Source organism: Entelurus aequoreus, linkage group LG03 (assembly GCF_033978785.1).
Source record: "Entelurus aequoreus isolate RoL-2023_Sb linkage group LG03, RoL_Eaeq_v1.1, whole genome shotgun sequence".
Classification (NCBI taxonomy): domain Eukaryota; kingdom Metazoa; phylum Chordata; class Actinopteri; order Syngnathiformes; family Syngnathidae; genus Entelurus; species Entelurus aequoreus.
This window is the reverse complement of record NC_084733.1, coordinates 6,020,586-6,042,943: the sequence shown is the minus strand read 5'-3', so window position 1 is coordinate 6,042,943 and position 22,358 is coordinate 6,020,586. Positions and strand designations below refer to the sequence as shown.

Sequence of the window (22,358 nt, the reverse complement as noted above, 5' to 3'; positions counted from 1 at the left end):
TATCACCCGTTGACGACTTAACACGTCCGAAGAGAAGTAGGAAGAAGTAGAGCTTTTTTTTTACTATACTTTGTTCACTTCCTGTCTTTAAATGTTGGATATCCACTGAAAGCCACTTCCATAATGGCAACAGTCCCCATGTAAACGGTACTAACCAGACCAACAAATATAAGTACCATATTTTTTTGGACTATACATCACTACTTTTTTTTTTCCCAACGCTTTGATCCCTGCGGCTTATGAAACGGTGCACCTAATTTATGGGTTTTTCTTCCCTAACGGCCATAATGTTATGTATCCAACAACTAGTTTTCATACCAAGTATCAAGTGCCTGAGCTGACACAAGACCACCATGCATGTGCCTGAGCTGACACCAGACCACCATGCACGTGCCTGAGCTGACACAAGACCACCATGCATGTGCCTGAGCTGACACAAGACCACAATGCACGTGCCTGAGCTGACACAAGACCACAATGCACGTCCCTGAGCTTACACAAGACCCCAATGCATGTGCCTGAGCTGACACAAGACCACCATGCACGTGCCTGAGCTGACACAAGACCACAATGCACGTCCCTGAGCTGACACGAGACCACAATGCACGTGCCTGAGCTGACACAAGACCACCATACATGTGCCTGAGCTGACAAAAGACCACCATGCATGTGCCTGAGCTGACACAAGACCACCATGCATGTGCCTGAGCTGACACAAGACCCCAATGCACGTGCCTGAGCTGACAAAAGACCACAATGCACGTGCCTGAGCTGACAGGAGACCACCATGCATGTGCCTGAGCTGACACAAGACCCCAATGCATGTGCTCCAGCGGTCAGGAAGAGATCCTTGTCGGTGACATGGCCGCTCCAGCGACTCTGCAGCCGCGCTAACAGAGCAACAATCCAAACACACCCCACCAATTTTTAATTTCTTCCATTAGAATTAATTAGGAGGCCGGAGGCAATTTGTGTACCCTGTGTTTAAGACTGCCTACTGGATTAATTAAAAACTGGATGCTGGAAAATGAATGTTATAATGAGCCATCCCATGCTATTACGTAGCAGTGTGGAGCAGCGATCACCTTCAGGCCTCCGAACACAGCAGGTTGATTACAGAGCAGCCGCCTAGTCAACTTGAAGAATGCACACCTCAGCATGTCTTTGTTACAAATATAATAAGAGGACGAGACGTGTCTTACATGCCAGATCTAAGGTCTTCATCACACATGCAGATTCCAGGGGAACATGCTGGTTTTTACATGCATTTTGTGTAATAATATGAATATATTTATTGAAATATTTCTGTTTTCATGGCAAGGCAACTTTATTTATATAGCACGTTTACAACATTTATTTTTTTTTAATTGGACCAAAGTGCTTTACGGGTTAAAAAGCATAGAGCAAAAAAAACAACGACAACAAAGAACATAAACAATGCATAAGCTAAACAAGATAGTGCAAAGTAAATACGGTGAAAGGGTTCGGATCAAAAAGGAAAATTGCAAGATAAAAATTATGAAATAATAAAAGTGCGACTAATTGAGAAAAAAAATTAAAAAAAATAAAAATAAATGGGTTATACTTGTTCTATCTGGTTCAGGTCAGGACTCTGTGCAGGCCAGTCAAGTTCATCCACAGCAGATTCTGTCATCAAATTTGTGTGACTGCCCAAAACATTCACACACATGCTTTTATACACCAGCTTTATTCTATTTATTATTATTATTATTATCATTATTATTATTATTATTATGGTAAATGGTAAATGGGTTATACTTGTATAGCGCTTTTCTACCTTCAAGGTACTCAAAGCGCTTTGACACTAAAGGCAAGGCAACTTTATTTATATAGCACGTTTACAACCTTTTTTTTTTTTAAATTGGACCAAAGTGCTTTACGGGTTAAAAAGCATAGAGCAAAAAAAAACAAAAAACAAAGAAAGAACATAAACAATGCATAAGCTAAACAAGATAGTGCAAAGGAAATACGGTGAAAGGGTTCGGATCGAAAGTAAAATTGCAAGATAAAAACAATGAAATAATAAAAGTGCGACAAATTGAGAAAAAAAATAAAATACAAATAAATGGGTTATACTTGTTCTATCGGGTTCAGGTCAGGACTCTGTGCAGGCCAGTCAAGTTCATCCACAGCAGATTCTGTCATCAAATTTGTGTGAATGCTCCAAACATTCTATTTATTACTATTATTACTATTATTATTATTATTATTATTATGGTAAATGGGTTATACTTGTATAGCGCGTTTTTACCTTCAAGGTACTCAAAGCGCTTTGACACTAAAGGCAAGGCAACTTTATTTATATAGCACGTTTACAACATTTTTTTTAAAAATTGGACCAAAGTGCTTTACGGGTTAAAAAGCATAGAGCAAAAAAAAAACAACAAAAAAAAACAAAGAAAGAACATAAACAATGCATAAGCTAAACAAGATAGTGCAAAGGAAATACGGTGAAAGGGTTCGGATCAAAAGTAAAATTGCAAGATAAAAATAATGAAATAATAAAAGTGCGACAAATTGAGAAAAAAAATTACAATTATTATTAAAAATTAAAACTAAAAATAAATAAATAAATGGGTTATACTTGTTCTATCGGGTTCAGGTCAGGACTCTGTGCAGGCCAGTCAAGTTCATCCACAGCAGACTCTGTCATCAAATTTGTGTGAATGCTCCAAAAATTCACACACATGCTTTTATACACCAACTTTATTCTATTTATTATTATTTCTACTATTATTATTATTATTATTATTATTATTATTATTATGGTAAATGCGTTATACTTGTATAGCGCTTTTCTACCTTCAAGGTACTCAAAGCGCTTTGACACTAAAGGCAAGGCAACTTTATTTATATAGCACGTTTACAACATTTTTTTTTAAATTGGACCAAAATGCTTTACGGGTTAAAAAGCATAGAGCAAAAAAAAAAAAAAAAAACATAAAACAAAGAAAGAACAAACAATGCATAAGCTTAACAAGATAGTGCAAAGGAAATACGGTGAAAGGGTTTGGATAAAAAAGGAAAATTGCAAGATAAAAATAATGAAATAATAAAAGTGCGACAAATTGAGAAAAAAAATTTAAAAAACTAAAAATAAAAAAAAATTCATAAATAAAACATAATAAATGGGTTGTACTTGTTCTATCGGGTTCAGGTCAGGACTCTGTGCAGGCCAGTCAAGTTCATCCACAGCAGACTCTGTCATCAAATTTGTGTGAATGCTCCAAAAATTCACACACATGCTTTTATACACCAACTTTATTCTATTCATTATTATTATTATTACTATTATTATTATTATTATTATTATTATTATGGTAAATGGGTTATACTTGTATAGCGCTTTTCTACCTTCAAGGTACTCAAAGCGCTTTGACACTAAAGGCAAGGCAACTTTATTTATATAGCACGTTTACAACATTTTTTTTTTTAAATTGGACCAAAGTGCTTTACGGGTTAAAAAGCATAGAGCAAAAAAAAAAAAAACAAACAAAGAAAGAACATAAACAATGCATAAGCTAAACAAGATAGTGCAAAGGAAATACGGTGAAAGGGTTCGGATAAAAAAGGAACATTGCAAGATAAAAATAATGAAATAATAAAAGTGAGACAAATTGAGAAAAAATAAAAAATAAAAATAAATGGGTTATACTTGTAAAAAGCATAGAGCAAAAATAACAAAAAACAAAGAAAGAACATAAGCAATGCATAAGCTAAACAAGATAGTGCAAAGGAAATACGGTGAAACGGTTCGGATCAAAAATAAAATTGCCAGATAAAAATAATGAAATAATAAAAGTGCGACAAATTGAGAAAAAAAATTAAAAACATTAAAAATTGAAAAAAATTCATAAATAAAACATAATAAATGGGTTATACTTGTTCAATCGGGTTCAGGTCAGGACTCTGTGCAGGCCAGTCAAGTTCATCCACAGCAGACTCTGTTATCAAATTTGTGTGAATGCTCCAAACATTCACACACATGCTTTTATACACCAACTTTATTCTATTTATTATTAGTATTACTATTATTATTATTATTATTATTATTATGGTAAATGGTAAATGGGTTATACTTGTATAGCGCTTTTCTCCCTTCAAGGTACTCAAAGCGCTTTGACACTATTTCCACATTCACACACACACATTCACACACTGATGGCGGGGAGCTGCCATGCAAGGCGCTAACCAGCACCCATCAGGAGCAAGGGTGAAGTGTCTTGCTCAAGGACACAACGGACGTGACTAGGTTGGTAGAAGGTTGGGGATCGAACCAGGAACCCTCAGGTTGCTGGCACGGCCACCCTCCCAACCGCGGCACACCAAAATAATAAAAAAAAAATTTTTTTTAAATAATAATAATTTAAAAAAAAATCATATACATTCGTAAAAACTATTGATTATTTCTATTGGTATAATTATTATGCAACAATTTTTTATGGGAACATGCTTGAACAATATTCATTTTTGAGAGTTTTTTTTTTTTTTAGGTAGTTTATATAATTTATGTATATTTCATAAGGTTTTTTGTATTTATAATGTTTTTAATTTTAATTTTTTAGTTAATTATGTTTTCATTGGCACATAGTAATTATTCCATTCTAAAAAAAAAATCAGTTTTTTTTTAATACAAAAATATTTTACAAGTCTCACAGAAAAAAGAAAATATTGAAAAAAAAAAAAGTAACTATATAAAACTAGTACCATATGTATAATAATAATTTAAAAATTGTGTTGGAACAAGTTGTTGTTCAAGCATGTTTTCATTCCCACAGAGCGATTATTTTATTAAAAATGTAGAAAATATTTTAAAATATATATATATACACATATTTAAAAAGCCTTAAATTAAAAAAATGAACTGTAAACACCAGTACTTACTAATACTTTTAATGGGTTGAAGTTATATATATATATATATATATATATATATATATATATATATATATATATATATATATATATATATATATATATATACATATACATATATATATATATACATATACATATATATATATATATATATATATATATATATATATATATATATATATATATATATATATATATATATATATATATATATATATATATATAACTTCAAGCCATTAAAAGTGTTAGAAAGTACTGGTGTTTACAGTTCATTTTTTTAATTTAAGGCTTTTTAAATATGTGTATGTATATATATTTTTTTGTAAATATTTTCTACATTTATAATAAAATAATCGCTCTGTGGGAATGAAAACATGCTTGAACAACAACTTCTTCCAAACAATTTTTTAATTATCTTTTTTTTTTTAATTGTACTAGTTTTATATAGTTACAATTTTTTTTTCAATATTTTCTTTTTTCTGTGAGACTTGTAAAATATTTTTGTATTAAAAACAAAAATCAAATTTTTTTTAGAACATTTCTAATGGAATAATTACTATGTGGGAATGAAAACATGCTTGAACAACAACTTCTTCCAAAACCATTTTTAAATTATTATTTATTTTTTTTTTAATGGTACTAATTTTATTTAGTTAAAAAAAAAAAGCAATATTTTCTTTTTTCTGTGAGACTTGTAAAATATATTTGTATTTAAAAAAAAAAACAATTTTTTAGAACATTTTCAATGGAATAATTACTAAGTGGGAATGAAAACATGTTTGAACAATAAACTCTTCATACACAAAAACATGTTAAATTGGTAGATACTGTTTATATGGTTCCATATATTTTTTTTCAACATTTTCTTTTTACTGTAAGACTTTAAAAAAATGTTTGTATTAAAAACAATCTACATGTTTGCATATTTTCAATGGAATAATTACTATGTGTGAATGAAAATGTACTTGAACAATAAACTATTCCATTACCAAAAAAAAAGTGTTCAATTGGTAGGTACTGGTTTATAGAATTCAAATATTTTTTTATTTTATTTTTTATGTACAGCTTTTTAAATATTTTTTTCAGTTTTCTTTCAGATTTTTAATGGCATAATTATGTGGAAATGAGAACATGCAGTGTTAGGTTGGTAAGTACAAGTTTATTATTTTGTTATGCAAGGCTTTTTAAATATTTTTTTATTTTTATTCTTGAATATTTTTTAGATTTTTATTGGATCATAACCACAGTCTGCAGTAATGAGAAGATGCTTGAACAATAACCTCCACCCATTAAAAGTGTTAGCTTGGTAAGTACTGGTGTTTACAGTTCAATTTTTTTTTAAATGTATGGCTTTTTTTAAACATTTTATATTTTCTAGATTTTTAATAGAATAATCGCCCTGTGGGAATGAAAACATTATGTCTACACAAAAACAATGTTAAAATGGTACTGGTGTTTTGTTTTTTTTCAATATTTTCTTTTTTCTGTGAGACTTGTATAATATTTTTGTATTAAAAAAAAAATCAAAATATTTTTTAGAACATTTTTAATGGAATAATTAATATGTGGGACTTAAAACATTGTTGAACAATAAACTCTTCCTACACACTTTTTTAAAAAAAATTGGTAGGTACTGGTATGTTTAAATTATTGTTGTTTTTTCAATATTTCCTTTTTTTCTGACAGACTTCAAAATTTTTTTTTATTAAACATTCACATTTTTGGGGGGGGAATATTTTTAATGGAATAATTACCATGTGGGAATGAATACATACTTGAACAATAAACTCTTCCAGTATAATAAAAAAAAAAAAAAAAAAAAAAGTGTTCAATTAGTAGGTAATGGTTTATAGAATTCAAAATATGTTTTTATTATTTTATTTTTTATGTACAGCTTTAAAGAAAAAGAAAAAAATCAGATTTTTAATGGAATAATTATGTGCAAATTAAAACAAGCCTAAACAATAACCTCTTCTCATACAAACAAAAGTGTTAAACTGGTCATTACTGGCTTATATTCAATTTTTTTTTTTGTCGTTTAATAAAAAAAATGTCAAATATTTAAATGATAAAAAAATCTGAATATTTGTTTAGTGGAAAAATTAATCACATTTTTTTTTTGCATATTTTCAATTGAATAATTACTATGTGGGAATGAATACGTACTTGAACAATAAACTCTTCCACTATAAAAAAAAAAAAAAAGTGTTCTAAAAACTGGTTTATAGAATTCAAAATATGTTTTTATTATTTTATTTTTTATGTACAACTTTTTTAATATATTTTTTTTCAGATTTTTAATGGAATAATTATGTGCAAATGAAAACAAGCCTGAACAATAAACTCTTCCTACACAATTTTTTTTTTTTCATTGGTAGGTACTGGTATGTTTAAATTGTTGTTGTTTTTTTTTTCAATATTTCCTTTTTCCTGACAGACTTCAATTTTTTTTGTATTAAACAACATTTATTTTTTTGGCATATCTGAATATTTGTTTAGTGGAACAATTAATAAAAAATGTTTTGCATATTTTCAATGGAATAATTACTATGTGGGAATGAATATGTACTTGAACAATAAACTCTTCCACTATAAAAAAAAAAAAGAAAAAAAAGTGTTCAATTAGTAAGTACTGGTTTATAAAATTCAAAATGTTTTCATTATTTTATTTTTTATGTACAGCTTTTTTAATATTTTTTTTTCAGATTTTTAATGGAATAATTACGTGCAAATAAAAACAATCCTGAACAATAAACTCTTCCTACACAATTTTTTTTTTAAATTGGTAGGTACTGGTATCTTTAAATTGTTGTTGTTTTTTTTCCATATTTCCTTTTTTCTGACAGACTTCAATTTTTTTTTGTATTAAACATCAACTTTTTTTTTTGTGCATATTTTCAATGGAATAATTACTATGTGGGAATGAATACGTACTTGAACAATAAACTATTCCACTATAAAAAATTTAAAAAAAAAAAAAAGTGTTCAATTAGTTAGGTACTGGTTTATAGAATTCAAATATGTTTTTATTATTTTATTTTTTTTATGTACAGCTTTTTTTATTTTATTTTTCAGATTTTTAATGGAATAATTATGTGCAAATGAAAACAAGCCTAAACAATAACCTCTTCCCATACAAACAAAAGTGTTAAACTGGTCATTACTGGCTTATATTCAAATTTTTTATTTTTTTTTGTCGTTTTAATAAAAAAAAATCTAATATTTTAATTATAAAAAAATCTGAATATTTGTTTAGTGGAACAATTAATAAAAAATGTTTTGCATATTTTCAATGGAATAATTACTATGTGGGAATGAATACGTACTTGAACAATAAACTCTTACACTATAAAAAAAAAAAAAAAAAAAAAAAAGTGTTCTAAAACTGGTTTATAGAATTCAAAATATGTTTTTATTATTTTATTTTTTATGTATAGCTTTTTTAATATTTTTTTTTTCAGAATTTTAATGGAATAATTGTGTGCAAATGAAAACAATCCTGAACAATAAACTCTTCCTACACAATTGTTTTTTAATTGGTAGGTACTGGTATGTTTAAATTGTTTTTGTTTTTTCAATATTTCCTTTTTTCTGACAGACTTCAATTTTTTTTTGTATTAAACATCAACATTTTTTTTGTGTGCATATTTTCAATGGAATAATTACTATGTGGAATGAATACGTTGAACAATAAACTCTTTGACTATAAAAAATAAAAATAAAATAAGTGTTCAAATAGTAGGTACTGGTTTATAGAATTCAAATATGTTTTTATTATTTTATTGTTTATGTACAGCTTTTTTAATATATTTTTTTTTTCTTCAGATTTTTAATGGAATAATTACGTTCAAACGAAAACAAGCCTGAACAATAAACTCTTCCTACACAATTTTTTTTTTTTAATTGGTAGGTACTGGTATGTTTAAATTAAATTTTTTTTCAATATTTCCTTTTTTCTGACTGACTTCATTTTTTTTTGTATTAAACATCAAAAAAAAATTTTTTGCATATTTTCAATGGAATAATTACTATGTGGGAATGAATACGTACTTGAACAATAAACTCGTCCACTATATATATATATATATATATATATATATATATATATATATATAAAAAAAAAGTGTTCAATTAGTAGGTACTGGTTTATAGAATTCAAATATGTTTTTATTATTTTATTTTTTATGTACAGCTTTTTTAATTTATATATTTTTTTCAGATTTTTAATGGAATAATTACGTGCAAATGAAAACAAGCCTGAACAATAAACTCTTCCTACACAATTTTTTAAAAAATTGGTAGGTTCTGGTATGTTTGAATTTAATTTTTTTTCAATATTTCCTTTTTTCTGACAGACTTCTTTTTTTTTGTATTAAACATAAAAACTTTTTTTTTGCATATTTTCAATGAAATAATTACTATGTGGGAATGAATACGTACTTGAACAATAAACTCTTCCACTATAAAAAATAAAAAATAAATAAAGTGTTCATTTAGTAGGTACTGGTTTATAGAATTCAAATATGTTTTTATTATTTTATTTTTTATGTACAGCTTTTTTAATATATATATTTTTTTCAGATTTTTAATGGAATAATTACGTGCAAATGAAAACACGCCTGAACAATAAACTCTTCCTACACAATTTTTTTTTTAATTGGTAGGTACTGGTATGTTTAAATTTTTTTTTTTTTCAATATTTCCTTTTTTCTGACAGACTTCTTTTTTTTTTGTATTAAACATAAAAAAAATGTTTTGCATATTTTCAATGGAATAATTACTATGTGGGAATGAATACGTACTTGAACAATAAACTCGTCCACTATATATATATATATAAAAAAAAAGTGTTCAATTAGTAGGTACTGGTTTATAGAATTCAAATATGTTTTTATTATTTTATTTTTTATGTATAGCCTTTTTAATATGTTTTTTTTTCATATTTTTAATGGAATAATTACGTGCAAATGAAAACAAGCCTGAACAATAAACTCTTCCTACACAATTTTTTAAAAGATTGGTAGGTACTGGTATGTTTAAATTTAAAAAATTTTCAATATTTCCTTTTTTCTGACAGACTTCTTTTTTTTTGTATTAAACATAAAAAAAAAAAGTTTGCATATTTTCAATGAAATAATTACTATGTGGGAATGAATACGTACTTGAACAATAAACTCGTCCACTATATATAATTTTAAAAAAATTAATTACAAAAAAAAGTGTTCAATTAGTAGGTACTGGTTTATAGAATTCAAATATGTTTTTATTATTTTATTTTTTATGTACAGCTTTTTTAATATATATATTTTTTCAGATTTTTAATGGAATAATTACGTGCAAATGAAAACAAGCCTGAACAATAAACTCTTCCTACACAATTTTTAAAAAAATTGGTAGGTACTGGTATGTTTAAATTTAATTTTTTTTCAATATTTCCTTTTTTCTGACAGACTTAATTTTTTTTTTGTATTAAACATCAAAAAAAATGTTTTGCATATTTTCAATGAAATAATTACTATGTGGGAATGAATACGTACTTGAACAATAAACTCGTCCACTATATATAATTTTTTTTAAATTAATAAAAATAAAATAAGTGTTCAATTAGGAGGTACTGGTTTATAGAATTCAAATATGTTTTTATTACTTTATTTTTTATGTACAGCTTTTTTAATATATATTTTTTTCAGATTTTTAATGGAATAATTACGTGCAAATGAAAACAAGCCTGAACAATAAACTCTTCCTACACAATTTTTTTAAAAATTGGTAGGTACTGGTATGTTTAAATTTAATTTTTTTTCAATATTTCATTTTTTCTGACAGACTTCATTTTTTTTTGTGCATATTTTCAATGAAATAATTACTATGTGGGAATGAATACGTACTTGAACAATAAACTCGTCCACTATATATAATTTTTAAAAAATTAATAAATAAAAAAAGTGTTCAATTATTAGGTACTGGCTTATAGAATTCAAATATGTTTTTATTATTTAATTTTTTATGTACAGCTTTTTTAATATATATATTTTTTCAGATTTTTAATGGAATAATTACGTGCAAATGAAAACAAGCCTGAACAATAAACTCTTCCTACACAGTTTTTAAAATATTGAAAAACAATGTTTAAATTTAATTTTTTTTCAATATTTCCTTTTTTCTGACAGACTTCATTTTTTTTTTTGCATATTTTCAATGGAATAATTACTATGTGGAATGAATACGTTGAACAATAAACTCTTTGACCATAAAAAATAAAAATAAAATAAGTGTTCAATTAGTAGGTACTGGTTTATAGAATTCAAATTTGTTTTTATTATTTTATTTTTTATGTACAGCTTTTTTTTTTCTTTTTTTTTCAGATTTTTAATGGAATAATTACGTGCAAATGAAAACAAGCCTGAACAATAAACTCTTCCTACTTGAACAATAAACTCTTCCACTATAAAAAAAAATAATAATAATAATAAAGTGTTCAATTAGTAGGTACTGGTTTATAGAATTCAAATTTGTTTTTATTATTTAATTTTTTATGTACAGCTTTTTTTTTTCTTTTTTTTTTCAGATTTTTAATGGAATAATTATGTGCAAATGAAAACAAGCCTGAACAATAAACTCTTCCTACACAATTTTTTAAAAAATTGGTAGGTACTGGTATGTTTAAATTTAAAATGTTTTCAATATTTCCTTTTTTCTGACAGACTTCTTTTTTTTTTGTATTAAACATAAAAACATTTTTTTTGCATATTTTCAATGAAATAATTACTATGTGGAATGAATACGTACTTGAACAATAAACTCGTCCACTATATATAAAAAAAATTAAATAAAACTTAAAAAAAAGTGTTCAATTAGAACTACTGGTTTATAGAATTCAAATATGTTTTTATTATTTTATTTTTTATGTACAGCTTTTTTAATATATATATTTTTTCAGATTTTTAATGGAATAATTATGTGCAAATGAAAACACGCCTGAACAATAAACTCTTCCTACACAATTTTTTAAAAAATTGGTAGGTACTGGTATGTTTAAATTTAATTTTTTTTCAATATTTCCTTTTTTCTGACAGACTTCTTTTTTTTTGTATTAAACATAAAAAAAAAAAGTTTGCATATTTTCAATGAAATAATTACTATGTGGGAATGAATACGTACTTGAACAATAAACTCGTCCACTATATATAATTTTAAAAAAATTAATTACAAAAAAAAGTGTTCAATTAGTAGGTACTGGTTTATAGAATTCAAATATGTTTTTATTTTATTTTATTTTTTATGTACAGCTTTTTTAATATATATTTTGTTTCCATATTTTTAATGGAATAATTACGTGCAAATGAAAACAAGCCTGAACAATAAACTCTTCCTACACAATTTTTTTTTTAAATTGGTAGGTACTGGTATGTTTAAATTTAATTTTTTTTCAATATTTCCTTTTTTCTGACAGACTTCTTTTTTTTTTTGTATTAAACATAAAAAAAAATGTTTTGCATATTTTCAATGAAATAATTACTATGTGGGAATGAATACGTTGAACAATAAACTCTTCCACTATAAAAAAAATAAAAAATAAATAAAGTGTTCATTTAGTAGGTACTGGTTTATAGAATTCAAATACTGTATGTTTTTATTATTTTATTTTTTATGTACAGCTTTTTTAATATATATATTTTTTTCATATTTTTAATGGAATAATTACGTGCAAATGAAAACAAGCCTGAAAAATAAACTCTTCCTACACAATTTTTTTTTAAATTGGTAGGTACTGGTATGTTTAAATTACATTTTTTTTTCAATATTTCCTTTTTTCTGACAGACTTCATTTTTTTTTTGTATTAAACATAAAAAAAAATGTTTTGCATATTTTCAATGAAATAATTACTATGTGGGAATGAATACGTACTTGAACAATAAACTCTACCACTATAAAAAAATATATATAATAATAAAGTGTTTAATTAGTAGGTACTGGTTTATAGAATTCAAATTTGTTTTTATTATTTAATTTTTTATGTACAGCTTTTTTTTTTCTTTTTTTTTCCAGATTTTTAATGGAATAATTACGTGCAAATGAAAACAAGCCTGAACAATAAACTCTTCCCATACAAACAAAAATGGTCATTACTGGTTTATATTCAAACATATTTTTTAGTCGTTTTAATTAAAAATAATTATTATATGTTATTTTAATGATTAAAAAAAATCGGAATATTTGTTTAATGGAACGATTTAACAACGGTCGTGGAAAGTGCTTGGACAAAAACCCTGACGCCTGCAGAAAAGAAGAACATTTAAAGAAAGAAGTGCTCCTAAAAAGATGTTTCCTTGCAAAAACAAAACAAAAACCACTTCCTGTGGCTGAAATCTGGCATGAAAAAGAGCAAAGCACCAGTCCCCTGCCCTCCCAGCGGCGCCCGTAACGCCACGTAACAGGCCTGTTAATTCCACGGCCCACCCGCTAGTCCCTCTCTCATAAGCACGCCTCTAATGAACGTCTTTAATGGGCCGGTTGCCGCCCGCCCGCCACATTAAAAGCTCGCTCACAACACTCTGCAATCTCAGCGCTGGTCAAACGAGGGAGTTAACGACCCAGCGGGGACACGTCGCTTTATGTATTTACTTGGAATAACACCCCTGGGTGTGACCTCTGACCTCCGTGATCAGGAGCAGCAGCAGGGAGAAGATGGGGTGTGACGAAGACTGTTGGCCTTCATCACATCTTATTGGTGGAAACAAAGCGTGTATAGTCCTGTACAAAAAACATGATTAAGTTGAGGATGGGGATCGAACCTGGAACCCTCAAGTTGCTGGCACGGCCACTCTACCAACCGAACCATACCGCCGATGTTAGCCGGCAGCTAACATCCATCCGCAGTGTTTTAGCTACTTCTAAATCACTAATCCTGGCCTCCGTGGCGACAAATAAAGTACGTTTCTTACAAGTAGCATTATCACTGGAGGACGAGGAATAGCTAAACATGCTTCACTACACACCGTAGGAGGATACAATAGCTCACAATGTAAACAAATGCCATGGGTGGATCTACACCTGACATCCACTGTAATGATACCAAGTACAAGAGTGTATCTAGTCGATACTACTATGATTGCACTGATATTGTTTAGCATCACAAAAATCTTTTTTTTTTTTTTTTTTAATTCACATTATGTTTATAAACTCAGGAAATACGTTCCTTTTTACATCCGTCATCATTTGTAAAAAAAAAAAAAAACAACAACAACAAAAAACATGATTAAGTTGATGATGGGGATCGAACCTGGAACCCTCAAGTTGCCGGCACGGCCACTGTACCGACCGAGCCATACCGCCGATGTTAGCCGGCAGCTAACATCCATCCACAGTGTTTCAGCTACTTCTAAATCACTAATCCTGGCCTCCGTGGCGACAAATAAAGTATGTTTCTTGCAAGTAGCGTTATCACTGGAGGACGAGGAATAGCTAAACATGCTTCACTACACACCGTAGGAGGATACAATAGCTCACAATGTAAACAAACGCCATGGGTGGATCTACACCTGACATCCACTGTAATAAAGTATGTTTCTTACAAGTAGCGTTATCACTGGAGGACGAGGAATAGCTAAACATGCTTCACTACACACTGTAGGATACAATAGCTCACAATGTGAACAAATGCCATGGGTAGATCTACACCTGGCATCCACTGTAATGATACCAAGTACAAGAGTGTATCTAGTCGATACTACTATGATTGCATTGATATTGTTTAGCATCACAAAAATCTTTTTTCGTTTAAAAAAAATTCACATTATGTTTACAAACTCAGGGAATACATTCCTTTTCACATCCGTCATCATTTGTAAAAAAAAAAAAACAACAACAACAACAAACATGACTAAGTTGATGATGGGGATCGAACCTGGAACCCTCAAGTTGCTGGCACGGCCACTCTACAAACCGAGTCATACCGCCGATGTTAGCCGGCAGCTCACATCCATCCGCAGTGTTTTAGCTACTTCTAAATCACTAATCCTGGCCTCCATGGCGACAAATAAAGCAAGTTTCTTACAAGTAGCATTATCACTGGAGGACGAGGAATAGCTAAACATGCTTCACTACACACCGTAGGAGGATACAATAGCTCAAAATGTAAACAAATGCCATGGGTGGATCTACACCTGACATCCACTGTAATGATACCAAGTACAAGAGTGTATCTAGTCGATACTACTATGATTATATTGATATTGTTAAACATCAGAAAAATATTTTTCCGTTTTTTAAAAAGTCACATTATGTTTATAAACTCAGAAAATACATTCCTTTTCACATCCGTCATCATTTGGAAAAAAAAACAACAACAAAAAACATGATTAAGTTGACAATGGGGATCGAACCTGGAACCCTCAAGTTGCTGGCACGGCCACTCTACCGACCGAGCCATACCGCCGATGTTAGCCGGCAGCTAACATCCATCCGCAGTGTTTTAGCTACTTCTAAATCACTAATCCTGGCCTCCGTGGCGACAAATAAAGTAAGTTTCTTACAAGTAGCATTATCACTGGAGGACGAGGAATAGCTAAACATGCTTCACTACACACCGTAGGAGGATACAATAGCTCACCGGCGTCACAATGTAAACAAATGCCATGGGTGGATCTACACCCGATATCCACTGTAATGATACCAAGTACAAGAGTGTATTTAGTCGATACTACTATGATTATATTGATATTGTTAAACATCAGAAAAATATTTTTCCATTTTTTTTTAATTCACATTATGTTTATAAACTCAGGAAATACATTCCTTTTCACATCCGTCATCATTTGTAAAAAAAAACATGATTAAGTTGATGGCGGGGATCGAACCTGGAACCCTCAAGTTGCCGACACGGCCACTCTACCGACTGAGCCATGCCGCCGATGTTAGCTCGCAGCTAACATCCATCCGCAGTGTTTCAGCTACTTCTAAATCACTAATCCTGGCCTCCATGGCGACAAATAAAGTAAGTTTCTTACAAGTAGCATTATCACTGGAGGACGAGGAATAGCTAAACATGCTTCACTACACACCGTAGATTACAATAGCTCACAATGTGAACAAATGCCATGGGTAGATCTACACCTGGCATCCACTGTAATGATACCAAGTACAAGAGTGTATCTAGTCGATACTACTATGATTGCATTGATATTGTTTAGCATTACAAAAATCTTTTTTTGTTTTTTTTTTAATTCACATTATGTTTATAAACTCAGGAAATACGTTCCTTTTCACATCCGTCATCATTTAAAAAAAAAAAAAACGACAACAAAAAACATGATTAAGTTGATGATGGGGATCGAACCTGGAACCCTCAAGTTGCCAGCACGGCCACTCTACCGGCCGAGCCATGCCGCCGATGTTAGCCCGCAGCTAACATCCATACGCAGTGTTTTAGCTACTTCTAAATCACTAATCCTGGCCTCCGTGGCGACAAATAAAGTGAGTTTCTTACAAGTAGCTTTATCACTGGAGGACGAGGAATAGCTAAACATGCTTCACTACACACTGTAGGAGGATACAATAGCTCACAATGTAAACAAATGCCATGGGTGGATCTACACCTGATATTCACTGTAATGATACCAAGTACAACAGTGTATCTAGTCGATACTACTATGATTATATTGATATTGTTAAACATCAGAAAAATATTTTTCCGTTTTTTTAAAATTCACATTATGTTTATAAACTCAGGAAATACATTCCTTTTCACATCCGTCATCATTTGTAAAAAGAAACCAACAACAAAAAACATGATTAAGTTGATGATAGGGATCGAACCTGGAACCCTCAAGTTGCCGGCACGGCCACTCTACCAACCGAGCCATACCGCCGATGTTAGCCGGCAGCTAACATCCATACGCAGTGTTTTAGCTACTTCTAAATCACTAATCCTGGCCTCTGTGGCGACAAATAAAGTATGTTTCTTGCAAGTAGCTTTATCACTGGAGGATGAGGAATAGCTAAACATGCTTCACTACACACCGTAGGAGGATACAATAGCTCACAATGTAAACAAATGCCATGGGTGGATCTACACCTGACATCCACTGTAATAAAGTATGTTTCTTACAAGTAGCGTTATCACTGGAGGACGAGGAATAGCTAAACATGCTTCACTACACACCGTAGGAGGATACAATAGCTCACAATGTGAACAAATGCCATGGGTAGATCTACACCTGGCATCCACTGTAATGATACCAAGTACAAGAGTGTATCTAGTCGATACTACTATGATTGCATTGATATTGTTAAACATCAGAAAAATATTTTTTGTTTTTTTTTAAAATTCACATTATGTTTATAAACTCAGGAAATACATTCCTTTTTACATCCGTCATCATTTGTAAAAAAAAAAAAAAACAACAACAAAAAACATGATTAAGTTGATGATGGGGATCGAACCTGGAACCCTCAAGTTGCCGGCACGGCCACTCTACCAACCGAGCCATACCACCGATGTTAGCCGGCAGCTAACATCCATCAGCAGTGTTTCAGCTACTTCTAAATCACTAATCCTGGCCTCCGTGGCGACAAATAAAGTATGTTTCTTACAAGTAGCATTATCACTGGAGGACGAGGAATAGCTAAACATGCTTCACTACACACCGTAGGAGGATACAATAGCTCACCGGTGTCACAATGTAAACAAACGCCATGGGTGGATCTACACCTGACATCCACTGTAATGATACCAAGTACAAGAGTGTATCTAGTCGATACTACTATGATTACATCGATATTGTTTAGCATCAAAATCTTTTAGATCTATTAGACTTTTCACGTTTGTTGTGAGGTCGCTCCATTCCACTCCACTGTTCAACTCAATCAACTGGCGCGCGTCGTTACTGATGAGTCCTTGAACTCACCGTGGTTTGTTTACATGTGCAACTTTCTCCGACGCTGCCACAGAGAGACGTGTTTTATGCCACTCCTCCTTTGTCTCATTTTGTCCACCAAAAGTTGTATACTGTGCGTGAATGCACAACAATGAGCTTTGTTGATGTTATTGACTTGTTGGAGTGCTAATCGGGCATGTTTGGTACCTGCATGACTGCAAGCTAATCAATGCTAACATACTATTGAGGCTAGCTGTATGTACATATTGCATCATTCATTATAACACTTATATAAGACTTTTAAAGTCATTTTGATAGTAGGCTAATATAGCTAATATAGACACTTACATCATGTGTTGCCTTCATTATAACACTTATATAAGACTTTTAAAGTCATTTTGATAGTAGGCTTATATAGACACTTACATCATGTGTTGTCTTCATTATAACACTTATATAAGACTTTTAAAGTCATTTTGATAGTAGGCTAATATAGACACTTACATCATGTGTTGTCTTCATTATAACACTTATATAAGACTTTTAAAGTCATTTTGATAGTAGGCTAATATAGACACTTACATCATGTGTTGTCTTCATTATAACACTTATATAAGACTTTTAAAGTCATTTTGATAGTAGGCTAATATAGACACTTACATCATGTGTTGTCTTCATTATAACACTTATATAAGACTTTTAAAGTCATTTTGATAGTAGGCTAATATAGCTAATATAGACACTTACATCATGTGTTGTCTTCATTATAACACTTATATAAGACTTTTAAAGTCATTTTGATAGTAGGCTAATATAGCTAATATAGACACTTACGTCATGTGTTGTCTTCATTATAACACGTATATAAGACTTTTAAAGTCATTTTGATAGTAGGCTAATATAGCAAATAAAGACACTTACATCATGTGTTGTCTTCATTATAACACTTATATAAGACTTTTAAAGTCATTTTGATAGTAGGCTAATATAGCTAATATAGACACTTACATCATGTGTTGTCTTCATCATAACACTTATATAAGACTTTTAAAGTAATTTTGATAGTAGGCTAATATAGACACTTACATCATGTGTTGCCTTCATTATAACACTTATATAAGACTTTTAAAGTCCTTTTGATAGTAGGCTATTATAGCTAATATAGACACTTACATCATGTGTTGTCTTCATTATAACACTTATATAAGACTTTTAAAGTCATTTTGATAGTAGGCTAATATAGCTAATATAGACACTTACATCATGTGTTGCCTTCATTATAACACTTATATAAGACTTTTAAAGTCATTTTGATAGTAGGCTAATATAACTAATATAGACACTTACGTCATGTGTTGCCTTCATTATAACTTATACAAGGATTTTTAATTTTTTGGGGCTCCAGACAGATTTTTTTTTTGTAATGAAGAAAAACAAAACTAAAAAAAAAGGACCTTTGAATACAATACAATTGGTATTGTAAGAGAAACCATTGCACAGCAGCGTGTGCGTAGACTCTCTGCAGTTGAGTAAACAGACAAGTATGTATGCACTGCAATGACAACAGAGTGAGTGCGTGCAGGACCAAATAGCACGTGCTAATTACACAGAAACACTAGCTGCTCTCCGTCAATTACATTACCCGATGAAATGGCTCTGCATTGAACAATATCAATATCCTGGTAATTTCATTTCAAAGGACAGGCAATTAAAGCGGAATGAGGGTCAATGGAACACCAAGCAGCGTGAAAGCCACTGACTAAAGCACTTCAAAGCCACTGACTAAAGCACCTCAAAGCACGCCAGTGACAAACCACAGCGGCAAAAAGGGAAAAGGCAGAGAGAGAAAAAGACTCTGATTACATTTCACCTGTCAATGACACGCTGCAGGAGCATTATACTACATGTATGACTACATCAGTGTTTCCCACACATTCATTTATGTGTGGCGGCCCGCCACGAAAGAATTACGTCCGCCACAAATAAATAAAAAAAATATTTTATTTTTATTTTTTATTTTATTTTATTATTTTTTTAATTTTATTTTTTTACCAGCTTCTCAGGCAAATCATATAGTTGATGTAGATGCCCATATCGGCTGTTCACATTTACTTTACAAAAGAGAAGTGTAGGATACTTCTCTTGTTGCCTTATTTGTATTTGACCACTACTGTTTTCTGTTTATTTGTTACCGACTGTGGCAGGACACCTCTGCCTCTGTTTCACTTTATGTTGCTGGTAAATAATATGGTTGTAGTAGTAGGCTAAAGTTGAATTATTTAGTATGCGCTAATTAAAGGGGCGGAGCTTTAAGAGACATTTTAGCTTTTATATTTTATAAGATACACTACCGTTCAAAAGTTTGGGGTCACATTGAAATGCCCTTATTTTTGAAGGAAAAGCACTGTACTTTTCAATGAAGATAACTTTAAACTAGTCTTAACTTTAAAGAAATACAGTCTATACATTGCTAATGTGGTAAATGACTATTCTAGCTGCAAATGTCTGGTTTTTGGTGCAATATCTACATAGGTGTATAGAGGCCCATTTCCAGCAACTATCACTCCAGTGTTCTAATGGTACAATGTGTTTGCTCATTGGCTCAGAAGGCTAATTGATGATTAGAAAACCCTTGTGCAATCATGTTCACACATCTGAAAACAGTTTAGCTCGTTACGGAAGCTACAAAACTGACCTTCCTTTGAGCAGATTGAGTTTCTGGAGCATCACATTTGTGGGGTCAATTAAACGCTCAAAATGGCCAGAAAAAGAGAACTTTCATCTGAAAATCGACAGTCTATTCTTGTTCTTAGAAATGAAGGCTATTCCACAAAATTGTTTGGGTGACCCCAAACTTTTGAACGGTAGTGTATGTGTATGTGTTTGCACGACTAGATGTACGACTACATGTATGTGTACGTGTTTGCACGACTAGATATATGACTACATGTATGTGTACTTGTTTGCACGACTAGATGTACGACTACATGTATGTGTATGTGTTTGCACCACAAGATGTATGACTACATGTATGTGTATGTGTTTGCAGGACCTAATGTATGACTACATGTATGTGTATGTGTTTGCACGACTAGATGTATGTGTATGTGTTTGCACGACCTAATGTATGACTACATGTATGTGTATGTGTTTGCACGACTAGATGTATGACTACATGTATGTGTACGTGTTTGCACGACTAGATGTACGACTACATGTATGTGTATGTGTTTGCACGACTAGATGTATGACTATGTGTATGTGTTTGCACGACTAGATGTATGACTATGTGTATGTGTTTGCATGACTAGATGTATGACTAGATGTATGTGTATGTGTTTGCACGACTAGATGTACGTGTATGTGTTTGCACGACTAGATGTACAGTATGTGTATGTGTTTGCACGACTAGATGCACAACTAGATGTATGTGTATGTGTTTGCACGACTAGATGTACAACTAGATGTATGTGTATGTGTTTGCACGACTAGATGTATGACTAGATGTATGTGTATGTGTTTGCAGGACTAGATGTATGACTAGATGTATGTGTTTGCACGACTAGATGTATGACTAGATGTATGTGTATGTGTTTGCAGGACTAGATGTACGTGTATGTGTTTGCAGGACTAGATGTATGTGTATGTGTTTGCAGGACTAGATGTACGTGTATGTGTTTGCAGGACTAGATGTATGTGTATGTGTTTGCAGGACTAGATGTACGTGTATGTGTTTGCAGGACTAGATGTATGTGTATGTGTTTGCAGGACTAGATGTACGTGTATGTGTTTGCAGGACTAGATGTATGTGTATGTGTTTGCAGGACTAGATGTACGTGTATGTGTTTGCAGGACTAGATGTATGTGTATGTGTTTGCAGGACTAGATGTACGTGTATGTGTTTGCAGGACTAGATGTATGTGTATGTGTTTGCAGGACTAGATGTATGTGTATGTGTTTGCAGGACTAGATGTACGTGTATGTGTTTGCAGGACTAGATGTATGTGTATGTGTTTGCAGGACTAGATGTACGTGTATGTGTTTGCAGGACTAGATGTATGTGTATGTGTTTGCATGACTAGATGTATGACTAGATGTATGTGTATGTGTTTGCACGACTAGATGTACGTGTATGTGTTTGCACGACTAGATGTACAGTATGTGTATGTGTTTGCACGACTAGATGCACAACTAGATGTATGTGTATGTGTTTGCACGACTAGATGTACAACTAGATGTATGTGTATGTGTTTGCACGACTAGATGTATGACTAGATGTATGTGTATGTGTTTGCACGACTAGATGTATGACTAGATGTATGTGTTTGCAGGACTAGATGTATGACTAGATGTATGTGTATGTGTTTGCAGGACTAGATGTATGTGTATGTGTTTGCAGGACTAGATGTATGTGTATTTGTTTGCAGGACTAGATGTACGTGTATGTGTTTGCAGGACTAGATGTACGTGTATGTGTTTGCAGGACTAGATGTATGTGTATGTGTTTGCAGGACTAGATGTACGTGTATGTGTTTGCAGGACTAGATGTATGTGTATGTGTTTGCAGGACTAGATGTACG

At 31.1% G+C, this 22,358-nt stretch overlaps 1 protein-coding gene across 3 annotated transcripts in view; it reads right to left on the bottom strand.

Annotated features, from left to right (window-relative positions):
* Positions 1–22,358, bottom strand: part of wwox (WW domain containing oxidoreductase) — a 1,010,123-nt gene that overhangs the window by 827,051 nt on the left and 160,714 nt on the right. The gene's annotated exons all lie outside the window — the stretch shown is intronic.